The sequence below is a fragment of the Haematobia irritans genome, chromosome 2, assembly GCF_050003625.1.
Source record: "Haematobia irritans isolate KBUSLIRL chromosome 2, ASM5000362v1, whole genome shotgun sequence".
Lineage (NCBI taxonomy): Eukaryota > Metazoa > Arthropoda > Insecta > Diptera > Muscidae > Haematobia > Haematobia irritans.
This window is the reverse complement of record NC_134398.1, coordinates 80,487,019-80,501,398: the sequence shown is the minus strand read 5'-3', so window position 1 is coordinate 80,501,398 and position 14,380 is coordinate 80,487,019. Positions and strand designations below refer to the sequence as shown.

At 33.8% G+C, this 14,380-nt stretch overlaps 1 protein-coding gene across 2 annotated transcripts in view; it reads left to right on the top strand.

Annotated features, from left to right (window-relative positions):
• Positions 1 to 5,391: 5,391 nt before the first annotated feature.
• The window catches only part of LOC142225590 (peroxisomal acyl-coenzyme A oxidase 3), a 91,624-nt gene continuing 82,635 nt past the window's right edge, over positions 5,392 to 14,380 (top strand). Inside the window, exon 1 of one of the 2 annotated variants that reach the window (XM_075295381.1) lies at positions 5,392 to 5,598. The gene's annotated coding sequence lies outside the window, so the exon portion shown is untranslated. Of the gene's footprint in view, positions 5,603 to 14,380 lie in introns of both variants that reach the window. The other variant, XM_075295383.1, reaches the window with a different exon arrangement.

Below are 14,380 nucleotides of genomic sequence, written 5' to 3'. Positions count from 1 at the left end.
CAACCCTTTATGGAATACATTTCGTAGTATTAAGGAATAATTACGGTGCTATAACGTATCCTTTTCGTTGTATTAACGAAAATATTCGTAATATGAATGAAAATCATTCATTGTCTGAATGAAAGACGAACGTTGTATTAATGAAACCTAACCAATTAATGTATTTGAGTGTAGTCATTGGTAGTGTTTTACTTTTTGTTAATATCTTAGAAATATAATTTATATACAGTTCATCTCAAAGTTCACTTCCCAAAGTGTACACCAAATTTCTTGCGAATATAAAAAAATTAACTCACCCACGATCTATGTTTATACTTCACAACGAAACTGTAATGAGCCTGTGTACTCTGCAGCGAAAAGAACGTAAATGTTGTATAATAAAGGGTGATTCTTTTGAGGTTAGGATTTTCATGCATTAGTATTTGACAGATCACGTGGGATTTCAGACATGGTGTCAAAGAGAAAGATGCTCAGTATGCTTTGACATTTCATCATGAATAGACTTACTAACGAGCAACGCTTGCAAATCATTGAATTTTATTACCAAAATCAGTGTTCGGTTCGAAATGTGTTTATCGACAAATTTTGTTCAGCGATGAGGCTCATTTCTGGTTGAATGGCTACGTAAATAAGCAAAATTGCCGCATTTGGAGTGAAGAGCAACCAGAAGCCGTTCAAGAACTGCCCATGCATCCCGAAAAATGCACTGTTTGGTGTGGTTTGTACGCTGGTGGAATCATTGGACCGTATTTTTTCAAAGATGCTGTTGGACGCAACGTTACGGTGAATGGCGATCGCTATCGTTCGATGCTAACAAACTTTTTGTTGCCAAAAATGGAAGAACTGAACTTGGTTGACATGTGGTTTCAACAAGATGGCGCTACATGCCACACAGCTCGCGATTCTATGGCCATTTTGAGGGAAAACTTCGGAGAACAATTCATCTCAAGAAATGGACCGGTAAGTTGGCCACCAAGATCATGCGATTTGACGCCTTTAGACTATTTTTTGTGGGGCTACGTCAAGTCTAAAGTCTACAGAAATAAGCCAGCAACTATTCCAGCTTTGGAAGACAACATTTCCGAAGAAATTCGGGCTATTCCGGCCGAAATGCTCGAAAAAGTTGCCCAAAATTGGACTTTCCAAATGGACCACCTAAGACGCAGCCGCGGTCAACATTTAAATGAAATTATCTTCAAAAAGTAAATGTCATGGACCAATCTAACGTTTCAAATAAAGAACCGATGAGATTTTGCAAATTTTATGCGTTTTTTTAAAAAAAAAAGTTATCAAGCTCTTAACAAATCACCCTTTACAAACGACCAAATGAAATATATCCACACTAAGGTGAAACATAATATGTTTGAACAATACAAACAATATTTTGTTTGCACCAATCCTGAAAATATATATGCTTGAAGCAAAATGTGTTTGGGGTATATGTTACAGAAGCTATTTTTTTTTTTGGGTGTAGAGTTCAGACAGTAAAATGAAAAAAGGAGGAAACAGTAGTGTTGGGAAAGTAACCAGTATTTGATTACATGTACTCGTTACTGACTAATATTTTGAATACTCGTTACTAGGAAATGAGTACTCAATATCTTCAATATCATTTTATTTCTACTTCTGGCGGTACACTGATAGAAAAAGAAACGAAATGTTTCATTAAAAGTGAGCCAATGAAACAAATTCGTTAATACAATGAAATTTTTCGTTATTATAACGAATTTTCTGTTAATCAACGTAACGTTTCGTACTATTAACGATTTATTTCATAGTATTTATGAAAATTTTTCGTTATATCAATGAAACATTTTCGTTGGCTCAATTTTAATGAAATTTTCTTTGTGTGTAGAAGTTTGCGGATTGGAAGCAAAATCATTGGGTTTTGGGAAAGTATTAATTAAAGTTTTGGAAAATCGGGTTTCCCAATTAAAATGATGAGAAAAAACAAAATTTGGCTTCACCTCAAAGAAAGTATTACAGAAAGTGAAAAAATGTAACTTATTTCTTGTAAAGGATTGCATTTGCCACTTGGGAAGAGCAATTGTAATAATGAAAAAATTTGCATTATTTTCAGGTGGGTATTAAGTTCGAGTTTAGCCGCATTTTATGGAATATAAACTTTCTGAAAATTTGCCTTGGGCTATTCACCATCAAGTTATAATAAAATTTGCAGCAAAAATGTATAATTTGATTCCTTTCTTTACTGATTTAGTTTTCACTTTAGCGACTAAACTTGAACTTAGTACTCATCTATAGATGAAAGCGTTTCGAATTTAAAGTATTAACTGTTGATTGGAAACAACGTCTCATGCGAATAGTATGATTAATAATGTCGTTGACATCAAAACTATTTTTTATAGTTTTATTCAAAAATCCTTAAACGATTTCAACATTGGCTCTCATCATAAAAATGAAATTGGTGGATATTTGTTTCTAACGAGTCCTGCATATCTAAAACTTTATAACACTTGAATAAAAGTGGAACATGGAATTCGCTTTTCTAAACTTTAAAAACAAGAAAATGTCTTTTTTTAAATTTCTATTAATGTAACGAGTACTCAATTCAAAAGTAACGAGTAGTCAAAAGTAATCAAAATTTCCAACACTAGGAAACAGTGAAAAATTAAACAGTAAAATGTATAAAAACACAGTTCAGTTCCTCTTTATTAATCCAAGACGGACACCTTCAAATATAAAACCGGGCATTAAGTTCGCGTTTTGCAGCTAAAACAATTGAAAAAGTTTGTTTTCTTTAAAATGAATTATTAAAGCGATAATGCCAACTTAATACCGGTTTTAAAGGTAAAAATGAAATTAAGAACAAAACACGATAAGTTTTAAATGCATTTAAAATGGTGTTAAATGCTGTTCACGCCTAAATAAATTTATGTGTATATTATAAAATTATTTACGTATATGTATAGTCGACTCCACGTTCTTCTTTTGTTACAATTTTTGAATTCCTTCCAACATTGCAAACTTTTATACCAAAAACAGTTTTTTGTTACAAAATTTTTATTTTTGCAATAAAAAATAATATTTTATCCAAAATCTCAGTCCATTTCGATTATATCAAGTAGAGGTGTGCGCGTTTCATTCACGAAATGAAAACCAATACTCACGCACGAACTACTTTAAAAGACTCACGCTCACGCATGATTCACGACAATTCACGAGAAATACACGAGACTCACGAAATTTTCCAAAGGGAAATCAGAAAAGGTAACAAAATTAAAAAATAGAATATAGTTCGAGAGCTAAATTAATTTCAGTTAACATACGAGTATGAATTAAATAAATATATCGTGCGTGAGAAATAAAATCGGTTCGTGAATGTGTGTGAATAAAATTTCTGCAAAATCACGCTCACGAAAAAATCAAGATTTAATTCTTACTCGTATGTTAACTGAAATTAATTTAGCTGTCGAACTACATTCTATTCATGAATTTTGTTATCTTTGCTCATTCCTGGTTGGAAAATTTTGTGAGTCTAGTGAATTTGTCATGAGTCACGTGAATTGTCGTGAATCGTGCGTGAACGTGAGATTTTAAAAGTAGTTCGTGCGTGAGTACTGGTTTTCATTTCGTGAATGTGCGTGAGTGGGATTGGCTACCACACGTATCGTGCGTGCATAAATATTTGACTTCGTGAATGTGAGTGAAATTTCACTCACGCGCACACCTCTATATCACACAGCTTTTGGAACCAATGCATTATGGGCGGAAATCGCAACAGCGGCAAAAAGTCAAATTTTCAAAATGAAAAATTATGGGATCTTCCAATTGAAATTACTTTAGAACATCTTGGGAAGTACAAATCAAAAGTTAATTTAAAACTTGGCAACCCTGTTCAGGAGAAAAAGCTGCCAATGTTTACTAAAATTTATGCGCGTGACCTCCCACGGCAGACTATGGTAGTTTTGACCCAATTAAGATCAAGCAAGCGCTGCCACCTCAATTCCTATCTATCAGTGATTGATAGCAGCGTAGCTGATATGTGTCCAAAATGTAACCAAGGGCCACATGACACGTGTCATCTTTTCTCTCGCCCAGCGAATTTTGTTCGCAATAAAAGTGAATAAAGAAAAATTTAAATGTGGATTCTAAGAGAAGGATTAGTAGTTCAAAATGTTGTAAACAGTTTAAAAAATACATTTGCTTTTGAACTTGAATTTGTGGATTCAACAGTGCTGCGGAAAATTTAGTACATACGTATATTTGCGAGGAATAGAACTAGAGTTGTTAACGATTGTTAATGAAAATCACTGCTTATTATTGTTCGTGATGAAGTGTACTTTTACGTGGTGTAAAGTTTGTCTGTTGCCCAAACTTGCCCATAGTAAAACAAATGTAAATTTTCTACAAATAGTGAAGATAAAAATAGCGAAAACCAAAAAAGATAAAAATGCTACCGACGAAGAATTAAGCAAATTAATTAAAACACATATAATTATATTAAAAGGAAGTGTGAAAGCCACAAGAAAACCAAAATAAGGGCCCTATGGCCAAAATTGGGCGATACATATATATACATCTGAACCGATTTCGATGATATTTTGCAGATATAGTTAGTACCATAGAAGATTACATTTTGCCAAATTTGAGTAAGACCGGTTAATAAATAAGGGTTTTATAGTAAAATTTGGAGAAAATCGGGCGATACATACATGGCAGTTGCATGGCAGATACTGTATATATGGGTGCTATATCTAACTTTGATCCATTTTTTTCCAAATTTAACAGTGTTTGTCCTTTTACTAAGAAAACACGTTGTACAAATTTTATCAACATCAGTTAATAATTACGAACGGATTTCTGCGAACACAAACACAGACGGAAGGAATTAGATACCGAAGGAAGTGATTTTGATGGTTAATATATGTTTAACTTTAATTAATAAAATTAATTTAATAAAATGACAACTGGTTTATACTATTTACATCAAGTTTTGGGGATTTCTTAATGAGGAAAATAAGCAAGTATAAATTAAACTCCATATATGAGTATATTCTATAGTATCCCAAGTGTAATTACAATTTCGCACCTGGAATAAGGGGGACTGACTCCCTTTTTGTTTGTAACATTTGATTTTAATAATAGATTGATTGTAAATAATTTTTGCCGCAAATTTTCAATTTCCGCCCATAGTGCAATGTAACGTAGTTTAGGTTAGGTTAACCTAATGTAACGTAACCTATACCTTTGAGCCAGTGTACATTCTCTTGACTGTATGCGTGAGAGAGTATCGCTGTTGGTTTGTCGGCATTGAAACATTTTGCCGTTTTCACTGTCGTGAGTAAGTGAACTGTATGCCGTTGTTTGGTTCCGCTGAAAGACGTCTCACTGTGAATGGTTCTTAATAGTTTGTTTTCATATCGAAGCATTTCAGTAGTAATAGATACATCCGAAAGAGGCATTCTCCGGTCGTCGGTCTGGCCAAAAACTAAAAAATACAAAGTAATGACAAAAAAAGTGTTTTCGTTGCAAATCGATAAAAAGTAACAAAAGTAGTGAATACAAAAAATTAAATAAAACAAAAAGAAGTGTCAATTGTAACTGTTAGTTCAATTGCCCAGATAAATTAAGAACACAGTAAGTGAGTGTCAAGTGTAAAATGTGAAGAATTAAATTGAAATATTTTGCAATGGTGCATTTTTGTTGCGCCCTCTCTCTATCATCGCCTGCGTGGAGTAGTAACCAAGTGTTTTTTTGTATGGTCTATTACGTTACCTTCCAAGTCATTCACAGATGTTTCACCAAGATTTGTCATTGTTTAAATCTACAAGTGACGTTCATTTTGCGTAGCATTATACGCATAATTCATCTACAAAACAAACAAAAAATTAAATAAAACACTCGCATCCAATATGATGTGCGTGTGTTCTCGCTAAAATCGCGCTTACTTGTATTCAAAACTGTGGAAACTTTGTTTTTGTTGTCAATAAAATTTTGGAAAAAGAAGGCGCAAAGAAAAAAACATAACAAATCTTTGAAACAACAGTTTTGGTTGGTACAGGCAAAAACATACCCATGTGCTGTTTTGTGTTTTTGTTCCTGGCCAGTCTTTTTCTGCACGATTTTGTGTATCTATCTTTCGATATGTGAGAAGGAGCGGACCGACGGACGGACGTACGACGGTCGAAATCGACAGCAGACAAACAGAATTATTGCCGGTTCATATACACACAACCCTACGAACATAATTCTTTTATGGAATCATCATCATCGGATAAATTTGTTAGAGAGACAAGCGCACATACATTTGTGTTTGCTTGTATTTTCATATCGTCATGAGTATGTTTTACTACTACAAGGTGGGTAGTGTTGAGGCACGAGGGCAGAAATAAAACTTGTTGCAGCAGCCTTGGTCACCATCCTCTTTCGATTCGTTTGCTTTGACGGAGTCCTCTACAAACATGTGGCAGGACGTGTGTAGATGTGTTTGAGTTGTTTCCACCGGAGCGCACACATGTGGGCGGATTTTGGTTTTGTTATTGTGTTGCCCCCATGTAGCGGTGGCATCATCGGTTGAAAATGTGTGAGAGTGTTTTGTTTAATTCAGGGTGATGTAATGAAATCAAATCGCTATAGTTGTAGTTGTTCTACTTTTGACAGTGTGTAGCACTAGATATTTTACTACGACCGTAACTGACCGTTAATTTATTTTTAGCATTTCCCATTCTCAATTATTTCTACTTTATTTTAATACAAAATGTATCCTTGTAATGTGGGGACCTTATAGGGTTAATTAATGCACATATAAGGACGAATTTATTGCAAGTGAAGATTGGTATGTCTACATTCACAGAAATAGTTACAACACTTGCATTTACCTGAAGTTGGCGAGAATCGCCTATATGATTCCTACGACACGCAAAGAAAATATTTCTATCCCCCCATTTTTTCCGCTGTAAGGTAGCGTATTTGGAGGAAAAGTATAGAATTTTTGTGATAAGCATTGCCTCTTTTACACCACAAGAATACTGTTCCTTAATGTTACGAGACATTATTCATTAACTATTATTCGTAAATGCTTTATTCAATTCTTCATTAACGAAATGTTCATTGAATATCGAAGAACTTTTTATGAATATAAATACAGTCGTGTCTGAATATAGTGAACTAATTTTTGCAAGACCTGTTCGGTTTTTAACCACACTGAAAGAAGAGTTTTCTTTTCCGAGGAACGAAATTTTGATGCTAAACAAATTAAAGGCAATAATTGATTCGTTTGTCATAAATTATGGTTTAATTGCTCTCAAAGAGAATACTTTATAAGAAAGGAGAATTTCGTACATCAAGATTGCAATTGATTTTTCAAAAAACTGGTTTTAATTCTTTAAGTTCATTGAAAGAATTCTCAAACAGATGTTTGATTCTGTCCTAGCCCAAGCGAAAGCTTTGTCGAAACATTCAATAGCTCTGATCATCACCCTAAGATTGTAAAGGGTGATTTGTTAAGAGCTTGATAACTTTTTTTAAAAAAAAAACGCATAAAATTTGCAAAATCTCATCGGTTCTTTATTTGAAACGTTAGATTGGTCCATGACATTTACTTTTTGAAGATAATTTCATTTAAATGTTGACCGCGGGTGCGTCTTAGGTGGTCCATTCGGAAAGTCCAATTTTGGGCAACTTTTTTCGAGCATTTCGGCCGGAATAGCCCGAATTTCTTCGGAAATGTTGTCTTCCAAAGCTGGAATAGTTGCTGGCTTATTTCTGTAGACTTTAGACTTGACGTAGCCCCACAAAAAATAGTCTAAAGGCGTCAAATCGCATGATCTTGGTGGCCAACTTACCGGTCCATTTCTTGAGATGAATTGTTCTCCGAAGTTTTCCCTCAAAATGGCCATAGAATCGCGAGCTGTGTGGCATGTAGCGCCATCTTGTTGAAACCACATGTCAACCAAGTTCAGTTCTTCCATTTTTGGCAACAAAAAGTTTGTTAGCATCGAACGATAGCGATCGCCATTCACCGTAACGTTGCGTCCAACAGCATCTTTGAAAAAATACGGTCCAATGATTCCACCAGCGTACAAACCACACCAAACAGTGCATTTTTCGGGATGCATGGGCAGTTCTTGAACGGCTTCTGGTTGCTCTTCACTCCAAATGCGGCATTTTTGCTTATTTACGTAGCCATTCAACCAGAAATGAGCCTCATCGCTGAACAAAATTTGTCGATAAAAAAGCGGATTTTCTGCCAACTTTTCTAGGGCCCATTCACTGAAAATTCGACGTTGTGGCAGATCGTAAGTCTATTCATGATGAAATGTCAAAGCATACTGAGCATCTTTCTCTTTGACACCATGTCTGAAATCCCACGTGATCTGTCAAATACTAATGCATGAAAATCCTAACCTCAAAAGAATCACCCTTTACAAATTGTCGGGATCTTTCTAAAAATTAATCGGTTCGTCCATTTCAATTTTCAGTATCAATTTTGGTGTAGGTGTCCTAAATACATAGACATAAAGTTACAAAGCAACTGAACTTGATTTTTGGAACAATTGTAATTTAATTATTTGTGTATCTTCCCAGTTGTAAGTGGAATACGGGAGGAACACACACGGAACAACTGTGAACCCACCAGGAAGAAAATTTTTGGTTAAATTAAAAAAAACTTAGATTATTTTTAGAAAATTTTAACTAAGCAGTATTACAAACGGTTACAACACGCCGATATCACAAAAATAGGTAAATATTTTTCGACGAATTCAAGAAATTTTATTAGACATAATTAATTTTTTTCACTTGTTAAATAAAATATTGTTTTTTGAAGGAAAAAGTTGGAGTTCAAAATTGCAAGAATGTCTTTAATGTCATACGAAGTTCACGATGGACGTATTTGTAGTAAAATGTACAAATTTAAAGAAACAATGAACTATTTTGTGAGAAGTAAGAATTTAGTAAATCTTTATGCTTCATTTATGAATAATTTCTTCCCATTTTATAGTTCATTTAGATTTTAGATATTAGAGTAAAGGAAACTTTCTCCAAATGTAATAATTGTATGAACTAAAATAAAATTAAATTGGCTTTAGTGAAATAGAGGATTCACTTTTTGTTGAGTGCACTGTTAGTAAAACAAATATAGGAATATTTAAATATAAAGCAATTTTTAGGCAACTTCGCAAAAGTGCATTTATGATTTATCGGACGATAGATATGTATTAGAAATATGGAAAATTTCAGTCATTTTTACAAGTTTTTGACTTGACAAGGAATATGCTTTTTTTGGCCAATTTTGCCCATGTCTGAAAAATATATATATATGGGTGCTATTTTTAAATCTGAACCGATTTCAACCAAATTTGGCATGCGTAGTAAAATGTTAATTATACTCCCTATTTCACGCAAATCTGTGTTAAAATTAATTATACCCCCTATGCGAAATTTCAAGTGAATCGGAGTATATCTAAATTGAACCGATTTCCAAAATCAATAGGGTTCTATTCCGACAAAATTCTTGTCCCAAATTTGTAGTCGATTGGACTAAAAATGCGACCTAGACTTTGATCACAAAATGTGTTCACAGAAAACAGCCAATTACAAAATTAATTGATACAATTAATTTTTGTGATTGATTTTTGTTTCAATTAAAAAATATTTTTGCACATCTTTTAAAATTCAATCAAAATTTTATTTGGAAATTTCTTTTGTATATGATAATTTTATGTAGGAATGTAACATGTGTGTGAAAATAAATTATAATGGATCTCGTTATAAAACCACAAAATAAGCGCCCCCTATATGTCAAAGTTGGAACTAAAGTTACATTATAGTGGATTTATGGTCAAAAAATAATTGTAACAAAATGCACAAAACGCGCAAATTAGTTAAAATAATATATCAGATTGTATAATATAGGTCGAACTCTATCCAAAAAGGCGTACCAATACTCCATAACAATCAGTGGTGTGGAGATATGACCACTTTTATACAGTGGGTCACAGACTGCAAACAAACAAGTGTGGGTTGACAAAACCAAATGGGAATGGAAGTAGAAATCGGGATCTACCAAACAACACAAGCCTTGTGTCCCGGACATGCTGGGGAGCCCAGATATTGCCCACTTTGTGTTATGGGCCACTCATCCTGGAAAGAAATTTCCAAATATCTTCCAAAGGGAAATATGTGGGCTGACCAAACCAACGTGGAATGGAAGTAGAAACCGAGATCTACTCAAAAACACAAACCTTGTGTTAAAACTGAAAATTATTCAAGAACTAAAGTTGAATGCAGTGATGACATTTTGGTTCTTGTAACCACTTTGTACTTTGGCCAATAATATCACTTTTATTTAACAATATACGTTTTCCGAAAACCAAGTCAATAGCAAGTTATGGACACATGTTTAGTAAACCCTTTTTGAGGTAATTGCTAATTTACTCGGTTAATTACGCACAAGTTTGGAGAATTCCAGTGAGGTAATTACGCCGGCATTTTCCATTTCTATGTTTCATGTCACTAATGATGGAAATATGTAAAATATGATCTTATGAAAAATTTTAAATTTTTCAAGCTAATTAATTACCCTCGTCCCTTGAAACTTCCGCACTCTATGGAGGCCAACGGCTATATACAGTAAATAATGCAAAAAAAAGAGTTTAATGTTCCTCAACACGCAAGTTCACACTAAAGGTAAACTAGCCCCCTACCTCTTAAAATGATTTGACATATAGGTGTCGGCTAATGTTGAACCTTCCAATAGAATAGACAAATTATTGGGAGGGGCTCGCTATGGAAGACTATAGGGCTAGTAATTTGCCGAATAGTTTTATAAAGGTATTGGAATACAAACACATGTATGTGTTATTATGGGTAATTTCACACTACCTTGTAGGAAATTGAGGTGACTTTAAGTTAATAAATTGTTAGTCATAACTGAGTCACAGGTGACTCAAATCCTAACTCATTTCCCATGTAAAATCCTATTCAGTTTTAACACGTGTTGTCATTGGAGTCAGTCGGGTCAGTCCTCACTCAAACCTGCATAAGCTTCAGCTAACCAAAAGTTAGCTCAAATTGAGTTTGCTTTAGGCTGATAATATATGAGCATACTATGAGTGAACTCCCCAGCAAAAAAAATTGGAAGTTGTTCCACAAACATTTCTTTTAAAGCCCATCCCAGGATCCCCCATCGAGTTTCTTCAACTTCCGATGCAGTCCTTTTGGACAAGTCCACAAACATTTCTTCTAAAGAGCATCGTGGGATCTCCCAATGATTTTTTCCACTTCCGATGCAGTCCTTTTGGACAAGTGCACAAACATTTCTTCTAAAGCGCTTCCAAGCTGCCCCAATGATTTGTTTCTACTTCCGATGCAGTCCTTTTGGACAAGTATTAGAAAGAACGCAATCAGGGTATTTTAAGTGCAAATTTTGGACAATTAAATTTAAAAAAAATAGCAAACTAATAAAAAATAAAAAAAATAGAAAATAGAAAATTAATAAAAAGGTAAAAAATAATAATAATAAAAAATAAATTTCATCCCCGCTGAGATTTGAACCTGTGCCGTTTGACTTTTTCGCTTCCATGGAAGTTCTTTTGAGAAGATTTTGCAAATTACGAGAATTTTTAATTTTTTTGTTGATTTGTAATGAAAAAAATATATTTATACGAAAATATATGCCGAAAATAAAAAATAAAAAGGATGCATAACATAAAAAAATATTTTTTTTTGAAAAAATATTTGATAAAAAAATTGCCGCTGGTGAGATTTGAACCTGCGTTTCTTATTTTTGCGTTCATACTAATAAAGAACTTCTCGAGAAGCAATTAGAATGTTATTCCTTGGTGTCGTATTACGAACATATCACACACATTTGAATTGACCTTTCGACGCTTTATATTCAATGGCGTTTGTGGCTGAGTGTGCTAAAGCGTTCTGTTATGGTGCCAGCAAACCCAGGTTCAACCCCTGGTCGGAGCGAAAAAGTTTTTCAAATTGTAAAAATTAGATAATAGGAAAATAATAGTGTAATAAAACATATGGTCGAAAAAAAGTGAAATTGGTTGAAAAAAAAAATTTTTTGCTTTTTAAATTTCTTCATTCAAATTAACTTCCAGGGCACAACTTCTAAAGTAATGCAAAGGATCCAAACAGGGAGTACTTCCGTCCTATGACAAGCCCGTGTAAAATTCATTGGAGAAGATCCAAGTTTGCACTACTTCCGGATCACAGATTTGGGATCCAAACTACTTTTTTGGAAGCTCTTTTTTGCTGGGTCTCTATTTCACTAAAGCCAATTTAACATTATTTTAGTTCATGGAATTATTATATATGGATAAAGTGTCCTTTACGAGGGCAGTTCGGAAACTTCATAGCCTAGCACAAAAAGCGCGGTATAAACAGAAAAAAGTTAAGTGTTTTGGAAACTTCCATCGATCTGACAACTCCTTCATATAGAAACAGGAGTTCAAAAAAAAGACGCATCCGCAATTTTTTTACAATGGAAAAATTAGAAATGCGTGCTGTCATTAAATATTTACATAAAAAAGGTTTATGGGGACAAGAAATTCATAATGATATGGTGAATGTGTTAGGTGAAAGTGCTCCTTCATATGCAATAGTAAAAAATTGGATTGCTGAATTTAAACGTGGTCGTACAAGCATTGAAGATGAACCACGTAGTGGACGTTCAAAAACAGCAACAACAACAGAAATTGTAGCCAAAGTGCATGATATGGTATTAAAATTATCGACGAATAAAAGTGCGTGAAATTGCTAATATCATGGGCATCTCAAATGATCGAGTCCATTTAATTTTGCATGAAGAACTACAGATGATAAAGCTTTCTGCAAGATGGGTGCCGCATTTGTTAACAGTCGCTCAAAAACGCATAAGAATGAACATTTCTCAAGCTTGTTTGGATCGTTTTAAGCGAAATAAAATGGATTTTAAGCGTCGTCTCATAAATGTTGATGAGACATGGATCCACCACTATACTCCAGAGACAAAAGAACAATTCAAACAATGGACTGAAGCTGTGCCCCAAAGAAGGCAAAAACAATTCAATCGGCTGGTAAGGTTATGGCAACGGTTTTTTGGGATTTCAAAGGTATTTTATTGATTGACTATATGCAAAAGGGTAAAACAATAAATTCAGAGTACTATTGTAACCTTTTGGATCAATTAAATGTACAAATTCGAGAAAAACGTCCTGGTTATAACACAAAAAAATAATTTTTCATCAAGACAACGCACCAGCGCACAAGAGTGTTTTAACAATGGCTAAAATCAACGAATTTAAATTCGAGTTGCTTGACCACCCACCTTATTCTCCTGATTTAGCTCCCAGTGACTTTTACTTGTTCCCAAATCTAAAAAAAATCCTTGCTGGCAAGCGTTTTACCTCAAATGAAGATGCAATTACAAGTGAAAAATATTAATTATGTCTAAATTCAAGAAAATTTGTCGAAAAATATTTACTTTGTTTGTGATATCGGCGCGATGTCAGCGTTTGTAATACTGTTTAGTTAAAATTTTCTTAAAATATTAAAAAATTTCCAAAAATAACTAAATGTTCTCTTCTTGGTGGGTTCACAGTTTTTTCTGTGCATATAGTTGAAAAACATATTAGGCTGGTATTGGGTCAAAAACATAATTTGGCTATTGTAAACATTGTATTGAGACTAATGTTTATACAGTGTAAACTAACACTAGGTCTATAGGAACAAGAATACTTAACAGTTACCAACCCATAACGACCAAAAAAATTTTAAATAAATGAAACTTCCATATAACACGCACTTCCTCTCCAACGACGTATGTGTCGCTTTTAGTATACATATATGGAGAATTTTTTCCTTGGTCTTCTCTCGCTGTTTTTTCGTTTCCATTAAAATTCCGACCATTACATTTGTTGAAGACTTTTTATGAATTTAAAGTACATATTAGACATACATATAGAGTGTTGTGAAAACGGAGAATTACACTGAACAAAAAATTCAATATTATTTAACTTGTATCCAAAGATTTTGACTTTGGATTATTGAAATAAAGAGTTAAAGATCTACACTCAAAAAAAAGTGAACCCTCTACTTCACTAAAGGCAATTTAACTTTATTTTAATTCATGGAGTTATTATGTTTGGAGAGAGTTTCCTTAACTCTAATAATTTTTTGCGTACGTTAAAAGACGGGAAAGACTTATACACAAATGAAGCATAAAGTCTTACTAAATCCGTATTACTACCATTGCGCCCAACTTGAACTTCGTATGGCATTAAATACTTTCTTTCCAATTTTGAACTCCAATTTTATCCTTCAAACTACAAAATTTTGTAAGTAAAGTAAAATGTCGGGCGGGGACGACTATATCATACCCTAAATCAATGGTATCGGTTTGGGTGATAAGCCGCATTTTCAT